The sequence below is a fragment of the Gasterosteus aculeatus genome, chromosome 10, assembly GCF_964276395.1.
Source record: "Gasterosteus aculeatus chromosome 10, fGasAcu3.hap1.1, whole genome shotgun sequence".
Lineage (NCBI taxonomy): Eukaryota > Metazoa > Chordata > Actinopteri > Perciformes > Gasterosteidae > Gasterosteus > Gasterosteus aculeatus.
In genome coordinates, this window is record NC_135697.1 from 12,130,293 (window position 1) to 12,141,469 (window position 11,177).

General features: G+C 48.2%; 1 long non-coding RNA gene across 2 annotated transcripts; it reads left to right on the forward strand.

Annotated features, from left to right (window-relative positions):
- The first annotated feature begins 6,225 nt into the window (after window positions 1-6,225).
- Window positions 6,226-10,931, forward strand: LOC144383598 (uncharacterized). 2 transcript variants are annotated; one of them, XR_013451033.1, is made up of 3 exons: window positions 6,226-7,884; window positions 8,198-8,294; window positions 9,225-10,931. It is a non-coding gene; the product is annotated as an uncharacterized LOC144383598 (long non-coding RNA). The 2 variants fall into 2 exon arrangements; XR_013451032.1 differs by having other exon boundaries at window positions 8,198-10,931.
- Window positions 10,932-11,177: the final 246 nt, after the last annotated feature.

The following is an 11,177-nucleotide window of genomic DNA, read 5'->3' on the forward strand; positions in this document are numbered from 1 at the left end:
CCCTCCCCCGCACACCACCCTTCTCCCACACACACACACACAGCAAATTCATCCTCCCTATTCGTTTCGCTCACCCGGCGCCCGATTCACGTCATGGGTAGTAAGTTAGTTCTAGTTTGTGAGGAGCAGCTCGCCCTTCTTAAAAAACACGGGAGGCATCGCGGTTCCTGTGTGCGTTTGCTCGTGGTTGAGGCGCAAAGGTGCGCTCGGCCTTATCTGCGTAGGAGCACGTGGCGGGCGGAGCCATTTTCTACTTTCGAATCCCTCACCACAACTTGACAGAAAGAAGTCGAGATCACAGCGGCGGCCGAGGCGACCCAACGGGGACAATGGGCAGGGTGGGCGGATGAATGAATGAGGGGCGCCCTGAAAAGCACATGAGTGGGTAGCTTGAAAGACGGGCGGCCTGACGGATGGATGATTTAAGTGACAACAGAAATGACAGATGCCGCCGGATGAATGGACGGATTGACAGACGGATGGAAGGGCAGGCAGATGAATAGAGACGCAGACAGGAAGACAGAAAAGATGAGCGCGGCCGATATAGATGGAGCTCGCAGGCAACAGCAGGGACGAGGCGCTCTGTTTAGCCAGCCAGCGATGAAGAGGAGGACCACCGAATCGGACTCCTGCTGCCATATGTGTTCGTACCCGTTTGACGGGGCCAAACATGAGGCCCGAAGTGAGGACCGGCCTCTAAACTCCGTTGGAGAGGACGGACTTCCGATTTCGTCCGCTTGGCTGGCGGAGCAGAAAGGATGTAGTGACGAGGGTGGGGGGGGGGCTGACATTCCCCTGCTTCTTCTCAATAGAGCCATCTGATACTGAAAAGGGTAAATCCTCTCACTCCCTGCCTCGCTCCGTCACATCCATCAACGCTTTGGGTGGAAGGCGGGAGGGGAGAGCAAACGGAGAGCTGTCAGGAGAAACACATGCACACTTCCCATCAAACGCACGCACACGCAGACAAACACACGGGTTGAAAGGTGGGAAGGTTTGACTAATACATCTGTACTTTATAATTATGTTGCATGCCTCCAACCCTCATAAGGCTTCTGTCAGTGTCTTGCTGGGAGTGCCGACGTCTTGCTATTTATGTCCCCGGCGTCGCCCATTTGTTTTTGCCGTTGTCTCGGTTTACCGTCTTTTGTCATTCGAGACAAATTGTCTCGTAGTGGCTGTGATATTAATCAGTCGTATGGCATATTTATCGTGGATCCAGCGCACAACACGGGCATTAGGTATTTAGGGCTTGTAACTGTCAACTCTTCTACTGATTGATGTAATGAAAACACATTCAGTGTGAGTGGAATCTTCCAGTGCAAGTCCTTCCCTGTGTAAGCAGTTTTTCAAAGATAGGATTTAACAACAAAGAAGACAAAGGTCATTGATCTTGACGTGCTACATGTTCTTTGTGGACTGACATCATGACTTTTAGCGTAGCTTACCTTAGGTCCACTGGGATTTACAGGGAGCAGGTTGAAGCCTGCACGCGAAGCTGCAGCAGCAACAGCTGATGTAGAACACCGTGAAATTGGACATGTAATAATCTCGAGGCTGTATTTTTCTTTCAGGGAGTAGGTAGTTTCACACATTAGGACATAAGCTTGTTCTTTTTCTTGCCAAGAGTCTGTCCGGCTCTGTCCAAAGGTAACAAAAAATACCAGATCGGAGACTACGTCATCGTGGCCGCGAGGTTGCCAGGACACCACCAAAACCGGCAGGTTTTCAAAATTCAATAATATAATAATATCGTAAGTTTGTTTTTAAGGCCAAAAAAACTTTTGAGTGATCAATTTTCTTCATTCAGGGTTTTGCAGCATCATTAAACATTTACATCTGCCAAAATAATTTCATCTTGATGCAGAGACTGGTTCATTCTTTGCAAAGTGTGCATCACTGTTAAAGTTACATTTTTCTATCTGTGATTTCTCTGCCCGTTGATGGAAGTGGCTCAGAAAGGACTTTTCACAGCCAATCATTTTGATGTTGTTGACAAGTTTGTTGAAATTGTTACAAATGTACACATGCGAATCATCATCATCCTCCTTTTTCTTTTCTTTTCACACACAAAACAGACAAACACACACACAGTATTGGCTTTGGACTTGTTGAATTGCGCGTTGATAGCGAAGCTTTGTGAGTTTCTCTCATGTCACTCTGCACCTCACAGCTGTGGAACAAGCATGTGTTGAAAAGTTAAAGATACAGTATAATTTGCCGCACACACACACAGGCACATACACACACACACACACACACACACACATGCACACTGTAGGTAAACACTAGCTCGAGTTTGTGCACTCCCTGACGTGCGTCCGCTGACCCTTCAGTCTCGTCCACGCGCATTCAGGTCCCTCATTCATTAATCTTCATTTCAACACACTCTGGCCGCCGTCAGCACATATGCTCCCAACAATCACATGGCGCTGTGCACTCTCTCTTTCTCCCACACTCCCACACACACACACACACACACACACACACACACACACACACACACACAGACACACACACAGACACACACGCAGACAGAAAAGCTCTCAGAGGCTGAGATCTGATTGCTGACACTGATATCAGGTCCCCTCCTGCTGCTGAGCTGTCCATCTGGCCGACCCGATCTGAAGACAGAGCGCGGTCCTCACAGCGGGGCCCCTGTCACTGTGCATTAGGAAAAGGCTGACGGCAGATCCGAGCTGACATTGAGGATAATATTGGCATCAACAGAATCCTTTGGTGCCGGTATCACATCGGGGGGTTACGGTGGAACACGATGACATCCGAGGTGGCCGGGTTGAGTCGTTTCGAGGGCACGGCGTTCCCAGATGATCTGACAGATCTTTTCCTGGAGTTTGGGCCCGAGTCCAGGGGACAAAAGCACGCGGTTCAGGAGAGCTATTAATGGATCAACTTTGAGAAGCTGGGACAGTCTACTTTCAGCCCAGAACTACATTTAACAAGACGTTTATTCCTTTCTATTGTTTCTCTCTGGTCTGATCAATGATTTGTGCTGGAACAAATCCAGACCTCATGAAACATGTCACTCAAACAGATCAAGTGCCAATCCACTCGATTCTTGCAATGTTCTTTACAAATTCCCCAAATCGTGAGAACCGTGCGTTCGATTCATTTTTCGAACATTGGTAAGTGAATCCAGTCCTCTGCGAGCCTCTGATTCTCTGCAACAGAGGCAAATAAACCCGCAAGACTGTGTTTGGCCGAGCAAATCAGTGCTGCTGAATGATTCAATCCTTGCGTTTATTATGCTTTTTACGCCATGCATTCCAAATGAAGCCCCGAGCACGAACAGGCATGTCGGAAAAACCAGGCACTTATGCTTTGTATATTCCTTTTCCACTCCCTGTCTGCAGCTCCCTCAATAAGTCCTTGTTCTGAAAGATAAATTCTTTGATTTAATATACATGTAATAAATGAAAACAATGATTGAAAAACTCCAACCCCTGTTTCCATAGCACTGGCCGCTCATTCACAAATTGTGCTGAACAAAAAGGGCAGTGTGAGCTAAAGGTTTTTTTTCGCCGCTGTCTCCAGCTGTGACTCGGCTGTCAGTGAGACATTCGGGGTGACGGCTGGGGGGCAACAGGAAGGTTTAGGTGTTGTAATCAAACTCCCCTTATTCCCTCCAGGCTCGTTACAATGCTCAAATTCTGCACTAATTGGCTGGCGAGCCGGGGACGCTGTCTGCCCGGTAACCCCCAGAGAAAGACCAGAGGAAAGGAGTTGAATTATTTTAAATTTGTAACAATATATAACCTTTAAGTAGATTTTCTGCACGGGCTGAAACTTCGCTGTGGAAGCAGCAGTAGACTTCTATTTATTGTGGTTTGAGCGTATAAGTGACTCAGGGCCTCACCTGCATCCCACGTTCACGGTGCTGTGTGTTAGTGTGTGTTTTCATGGAGATATTTAGATGGACTGTGTGCAGATATTAAGATAATATAAAAGTGGATGATGCGACTGTGGTTTTTTTTTTTTCAACGGAATCGGAATTGTAAGATAAACAATCTTCCTTACTTTGCGCTTCTATCTCTTCCATCCCTCCTCTTTTAATCCCCCCCCCCCCCCCCCCCCCGTGCCTTCCTTTCGGGGGTTTATGGCTCTCAGTTCTTTGACTGCTGAACCAAAGACCAACGAACTGAACTGCGGTCACACTTTATAAGCTGTCAGCTGAACCGTGCTCCTCCACCGACAGGTGAGGAATGTATTCACTCACCCCTCTGCCTCTCCCTCACACACACAGTTAAACGCATCCTCTCCTCTACACCTGGACGCAGCACTTTAAAGTTGAAAGGGACGGGGCCGCAGAAGACGAGAGGTGGAGGCGAGCGGGAAATGTCATCCATCATCAGAAGTGTCTTCCTTTTCAAATCCCGAGCCTCACATTCCTGAATCAAAGCATATGCGAGGCCCGGTCCAGCTTTTTACCCTACAAGTCCTACAAATGACCAACAAGTAGTATTTGTTAAATTGCTGTTGGAAAAATCACAGTGGTTAAAGTTTGGTTAGGGTTCAAGAGCAGCTTGGCTTGGTTCAGGGAAAGTTCTTGGTCTGCTAGACATCGTTTTCTATGTCTAGCAGACCTTTTGCTGTCATGATAACAACTACTTGGCCGAAGTTAGGAAAGGACAGTTAATAGAAACCAACGTTAAGCGCGGAAGGGAAACGGAGAAGGAACAGCCATGTTTTACTTCAATGTGTTGCCGTCCCATTCATCCACCCTGAGCGTTCTCCTGCAGACACTACGAATAGCCATAATTACTACGTCTGCCAAAGCGCTCTGACACTTGGGCAACCGATCCTGTCAATTTTCTTAAGACTACTGTGTACTTTCACAGTTGATAACAGGGGAAAAGTAAAAGAAGCTCAAACGTTGTCTGAATATCGGCCTGCAGACCGCTGTTGGGCGTTTGATCTCTGCGTTGATCCAAACTGACGGTGGATTTGTTTGTGCCCATGTGGCTGATTAGCGGGCGTTTGATGAAGGTTCGGGTTTCTTGCGCTGACTGGTGCCCACCCAGTGGCCGTCATGGGAATACAGCTGCTAACGGAAGAGAGGGATTGTGGGAAAACACGGAGGCCTGTGGCTGACGTGTCACCATCGCTCAGCATCCTTTGCCATTGTTTCCAGTGTGAACACACACACACACACACACACACACACATATGAAAGTGTCCCAGCCATCAGCTTGCATGTGGCATCAGAGTTCTGACAAAGACAAGCCGGCCCAGCGGTCTCGATTTTAACAAGCTCCAGCTGAGGGTGGACACAGGCCACTGTGGTTGTGTGTGTGTGTGTGTGTGTGTGTGTGTGTGTGTGTCGGCTGTTACCCGTGGTGACACAAGGCAGCCTGTGTATGTGTCTACTTCTTCATTTCCTGTTCCTGTGAGGCAGACTTTCCTCTCACAGAACATGGCAGCTCACCGTCGGGGGGCGGGGGGGCAAATGGGCCTGTTGTGAGTGTGTGTCAATGTGTGTGTGCTCTCATGGCCGCCTGGTTATGTTTCGTTGGGAGTGAAGTCGGAAAGATGTATAACTGGCAGGGGATCCGCAGGTTTTGCTCCATTTCTACACCAGCCAATCCCTCCACTACCAAAATAATAAACGCCACAATGCAAAATATATCCATGTTACTTTTATTTATCTTCTCTGCGAACTTCCCCTCTTCACAGACCGATCCCGGTCGGATCGCTGGGCCGACGCGCTGCCCGGCGATGTTGACTAACGTTGACTTGCAAATCAGCTTAATTTAAATTATTTAAATATATTTTGTATAAGCTAAACGTCCCTTACATTTGTGAGACGTTAGACGGACTAATCTACAGCCAAACAATGCTGCATCAAAGGGAGTCTAAAAACGTGGGATCTTTTCATTACATTCTGTTGCTGAAAATAATACAATTGTCATTGACGCTGCTTACGGCAAGGGACTTTTTTCTTTTTTAAGGCTTCCCCATCTCTAGTTGAATAATGGCCCCACTTGCTCAGGCACCTTCAGCTGCTATTGATTGGAATGAAAAGTCACGTCTTCCGAAAGGAATCAATCGCACTTGTTGCTGATTGCGATGAGGCTCCGCCCCCTTTGCTCCCCGCCCGCTTCTGCCTCCCCGGCTCTCCTCCTTCTCCTCCAGCTCTCCTCAGCTGTGAGTGATTAAGTTGAGCCAGAGGGGCGGGTGGCGGGAAGGTTGGAAGGGCGAGAGGAGGGGACAGGGTACTCACTCACTGCCTGAGTAATGGCTTCCAGAGAGCCCGACTCGCCGGCTCTGTGCATCACAAGGGCTAATCAGGAGTGACGGCTCGGCCCGTTTGGACAGTGTAAAGGCAGTCCCACTCCTGTCAGGCACAGACATGGACAGGCCCCCAGCACCCCCCCACTCCGGCTTTCCCTTCACCACAGGACCCCCACCACTAGGCCGTGAGTCTCTGACAGAGACGTTGGGCAGGAAGGAGGAGGGGAGGGACGGAGAGAGGGAGGAAGGCCAAAATGAGACAATAATTCAAGCAGATTTGAGGCCGAGAAAGAGAAAAAGCAGCCAAAGAATATTGCACACTGAGATACATGGAAGGAATATGTAGAGTTGAGTGGTTGCAGCGGTTTATCGGTTTGTGTTAGTGCGTGCTTGTGTATGAGATTGACTTTGTGTGTTTAATGGTACCTCTGAGCGGCTGGGGAAACCCGTCGTGTTGATGTAACAGCACAGGTTTCGGGAAAAATGAAATACTGAGGTTATCGTTCCTGCATGTGTGTGTGTGTCTGCTCTTCCAGGCGTGTGCATCTACTGTGTGTGGGTGTGTTTGCGAGGGTTACAATGCGGTCTGCTGATTCGTGCTGTTTCCACGGCGATTGGTTCCCATCACCCGTCCCAGGGCCAAACCATCGACAGCACTCCCTCCTTCCCAGCGACTACTTTTCATTTTTCAATTTCACTTTCATCAACCGCTGCCGCCTTTTTTCCATTTTTCTATTTCCAGCCGATGACAGAAAGCGTGTGAAGTGTGAAATTAGAAAGAGCGTGTGTAAATAATGGCGTGTAACGCAGACAAACACACACGTGAGGAAATGCGTATGAACGCACATTGTTGCATAAGCCATGAGACCAAACTCATTACCGTCAAAGTGAGCGATGGGAAAAAGTGAGCCAATGCCTCCAAAGACTCGACTTCAAATGACATAATTACACACAATATATGATAATGGAATTTCTTGTTCTTTGACTTTTTCAAGAGAGGATTCTGAATATTGTGCACAACACGCAGACCCCCTGTGTTTCTTCTTGCCACTGCCTGAGACGTTATGAGCCCAGTTTAATTGTGTTATTCCATCTATTTGGGGTCTCTTTGTGTAGAGGTCGGTGTTCAGTGCCCCTCTTTGGCACACACACACACACACACATCTTGTTCCCCCACCTGGGTTTAACTGTCTGACAGAGTGAGATGTTGGCGCAGTGGAGGGCTGGAGAAGGAGGTCAGGGGCGCAAGGGCGGTCAGGTCCCTCAGACGTCCATCAAAATGACAGGTATCCCCGGCCTTAAAATTCCCCCACCCACCCGAAGACCTGTTCACCCCCTTGCCCCCCCCCTTTTTTTTAAACACACACATACACACACACAGTGAAATTGCAGGCCTTGAAAGTAGCCCCGCAGCGAAGGAGACTAGCTCTCCGCAATTAGGACATTCTGCGGCCATGAAATCATTCTGAAAATTAGCTCCAGGAAGCAGCAGGAGGGAGACGTAGTCCTAAAGGGAGAGAAAAGAAGGGAAAGAAATGAGAATGAAAGAAAAAGGGTGAATTTAAAAAAAAGGGAAAAAAGGGTTCTGGACCTCCTCAGCACTCAAACGGACAGGCCACATGTGCTGGCAAGGTGAGAATGGCGGAATTTAGAATTATCCCAGATAATGACGGCTGTTAAGATTAACAATTAATCCTCTGGACTCATGACATGTTGGATTTGGATCTGGGAAAACAGCTCTAAAATGTGGGCTTCAACAAGGACTCAGTCAGCTAAAACATGTGTGTGTGTGTTTGCCTCCGGTGGCTGACAGTGTCCAGGCCCACGGTCCCGACAGGAGAAGGAACCCGGGTTTGGATCTCAGGTCCGGACCCGGCGTGATCTGCTCTATGTACTCCATTCATCTCGGACATGGCAACAACGACGTCTGTTCTATTTTCTGCAGATCTGCAGCTCTCCTGTCGCCGCTGGTTTACCCTGCTGTGACCTTCTGCCATTACACAAACAGCATCTGCCAGCGATCAGCCTCCGACAAGCCCTAAGTAACACTGGGACAACATTACCCAGCGCCACCGCGACCCTCGGGTCACGCTGTCTGCTAAGCTAGGCATTTGAGAGATAGACTTGGGGATCACTTGCTGCCGGCTATTTCTATTAACTTTGGAATAAATGGATGTGTGTGAGCCCAGCTGTGGGTTGTTAGCAGCAAACTCCGCTCAGTGGGAAAGGGGCACCATATGGTGGGATGAAACGACCGAAAGTTGAAGGAAAGAGGTGTAAATCGCTACGAGGAAAGACAGAGAAAAGCCTTCGGAAACAGGCGAGATGTGGAGGAATTGCAGAGCGCAGCACGGACGGTCCGTGGCTGAACTTTTTTCGTCTTAATCCAGCAGTGTCCCAAAAAAACAATCCGGGTAGGAAATCAATAAATGGCAGATTCCTAAACCGACGCAGTGTCAATGCCTGGCGTCCAGAGCATCTGTTCATGCGTCACTTGAAAGGCAAAACAGCTGTGCGTTCAAACACACCTCTACGTGTTCTTCCATTTTCCCATCCACATCTGCTCACCTCAGAGGGAATATGGGAGGATGTGTGATTCAAGGGATCTGTAATTCAGATCTTGTGTTTTTCTTGCCACGGGGAAAGTCCGACAGTGGAGCGAGGATCACGCAATCGGTGCTAATCAAGCAATGGGAGAGGGTGGGAATTCCTTAGGGGGCGGACAATGGAGCCAGCGGGGTGTTTCTGTTGTATCCGGAGCAGCTAGCGTTGGGAAATCAAGTTCAGCTGAGCAGTGCAACACACAGGCTGTTATTTGACAAACATTTGGCAAGAGAAGAACCGGTCTTGATTAAAGGCTGCAGGCTTGTGTAATACATGCTTCGGCTGATGACAAGTTTCTTTCCTTGTGTTGTTGTAAGCACGTATGGACATGCGTGTCTCCTGTCTGATTAGCATGCGGTTTCTTTCAGGTGTCCCGCGTCCTCCTGTTCTTTAATCAGAGCTGAGGCCCCCGTCGTAGCCGGAAGGAAACCTTGTTCCAGGAAATGCCTGCCGGACGCTGTGCAGCTGGCCTTTGCTGTGCCCTTGCTGCCAATCAGACATCTATTCATCTGAGGAAGAGGAAAACCCGCTGTTCCCGTCTTAACCTTTTTCCCCAAAATCCACTTATTGCCGAATTCTGCTCTGAATAGGAGGTGTGGTTTTGAGCTGATTGGCACCTTGTTGATGGGTGTCACAAAAATACACACCGGTTACAGTCCATGACTCAACACCCCTGCATAACATCTTCTGAGGAATGTTCTTTTTTTTTTTTTTCCTTTCACAAAAGTCAAACTTGAGTTGCATCTGAGGTGCACCAAGGGTCATCAAGCCCTCACTCAGGCGCTGAGTGATGATGTCACGCTTAGGAAACCACCCTTGGGACAGCGGGAAGGAAAATAAAGGGCTGTAGCTTGAAGCGAGGGGAACAGACAGAGATTGGAGGCGACGGTTGTGATGTGAAGGAGAGCGCATTGGCTGAGAGCGTAGAGTGTGGCTGCTGGCAGGCTGAGGGGTTTTAATAAACAGCCTTCTGAAACATGACAGGAATATTGGGTGAAATCATGGTTGTTTTACTGTGATGACTGCAGCGGGATCCAGCGGGACACAAAGCAGACAGGGGGGGCACGGTGAAATGCAAATGTCAGTTAAATGACTGCCAGTTCTGATGCATTTGATTGTGATGCATTTTGACGAACTGTCGTGTTCCCTTCTGAGTAAGAAAAACCCTTCAGATTCTGACCAACAGTATTTGTTTGTAGTGCAACACCGCAAAATTAAACAAATGTTTGACGCTTTTGAGGTTGAATGTACACAACAGCCGTATTAGTTTGTATGATGTGTTGTCTGACCTCTTACAGCCAACACATCATACAAACCAACTACCTCGGAGCGTTACCTGGCCTTTAGTGACCCTTGAAGATCATTGCTGAATCGTTGAAAAGGTGGCTGAAGTTTGCTCGGAACGAAAAAGTGAAATATTTTTGTCACGAAGGGAGCTCTTGAGGAGGACTCGTACACAGAGTAGAGGTTCAGCTGACAAGATTTTATTTCCCAACAAAAATACACAGGGAAATCCCGGGAAACCAAAAACCCCTCCGGAGAGGGATGGACGGGGAAATGCTCTGGCTAAACTAATAGAGCTGGGCAATACAAAATGATGTGTGCCAAGACGAAAGGACATGACCCACTGGCGCAGGACAAGGGGAGACGCAGACTATAAGTACACACGAGGGAAGTGTGGGAATAGGTGGACACAACCAGGAATCTGGGAAGACAATCAGACTGGTGACACATGAGGAAGGGCAAGGAACCTGAAATGAGAGGAGAGTTCATTTCCAAAATAAAACAGGAAAAATCCAACTTGACATACAGGTGTGACAATTTCTGCATGAATTTAGCCACCTATTACTTGTGTTGTTTATTTTCCCGTCACAGCGAATGTCCTGATTGTAAGATTAACTTAAACTAGCTAACAACAAACTTGTGTATGCGGGGAGTCTCTCTCTGACTGACCTCTCTGATGCCTTTTTCCTTGCCACCTTTCCATCGTTCACTTGTCTCCATATATTGATATTGTGTAGTGCATAAAATAAAATGGAATAAAAAGGATTTAGTTTGTGGCCATCTTCAACAAATTGTGTCTCTTTGAGTCAATTCAGTTTCCCCTTCGATACTGTGTGAACCCCAAAAACAGCCCTTCTGTTCACCCAACCCCGAGGACCTCAGTGCGAGCTGCGCATTTACATCAACTTCTACAATTCCTGTTGTCCCTCAGTGTCGGTGCCGATGCCATGCAAATGCTGCAAACATGGCAAACACGACAGAAACAGTCCTTAGCCGCCCCCCCCCATCCCCTCCTATTGAACTAAGTGCTTTCGAAG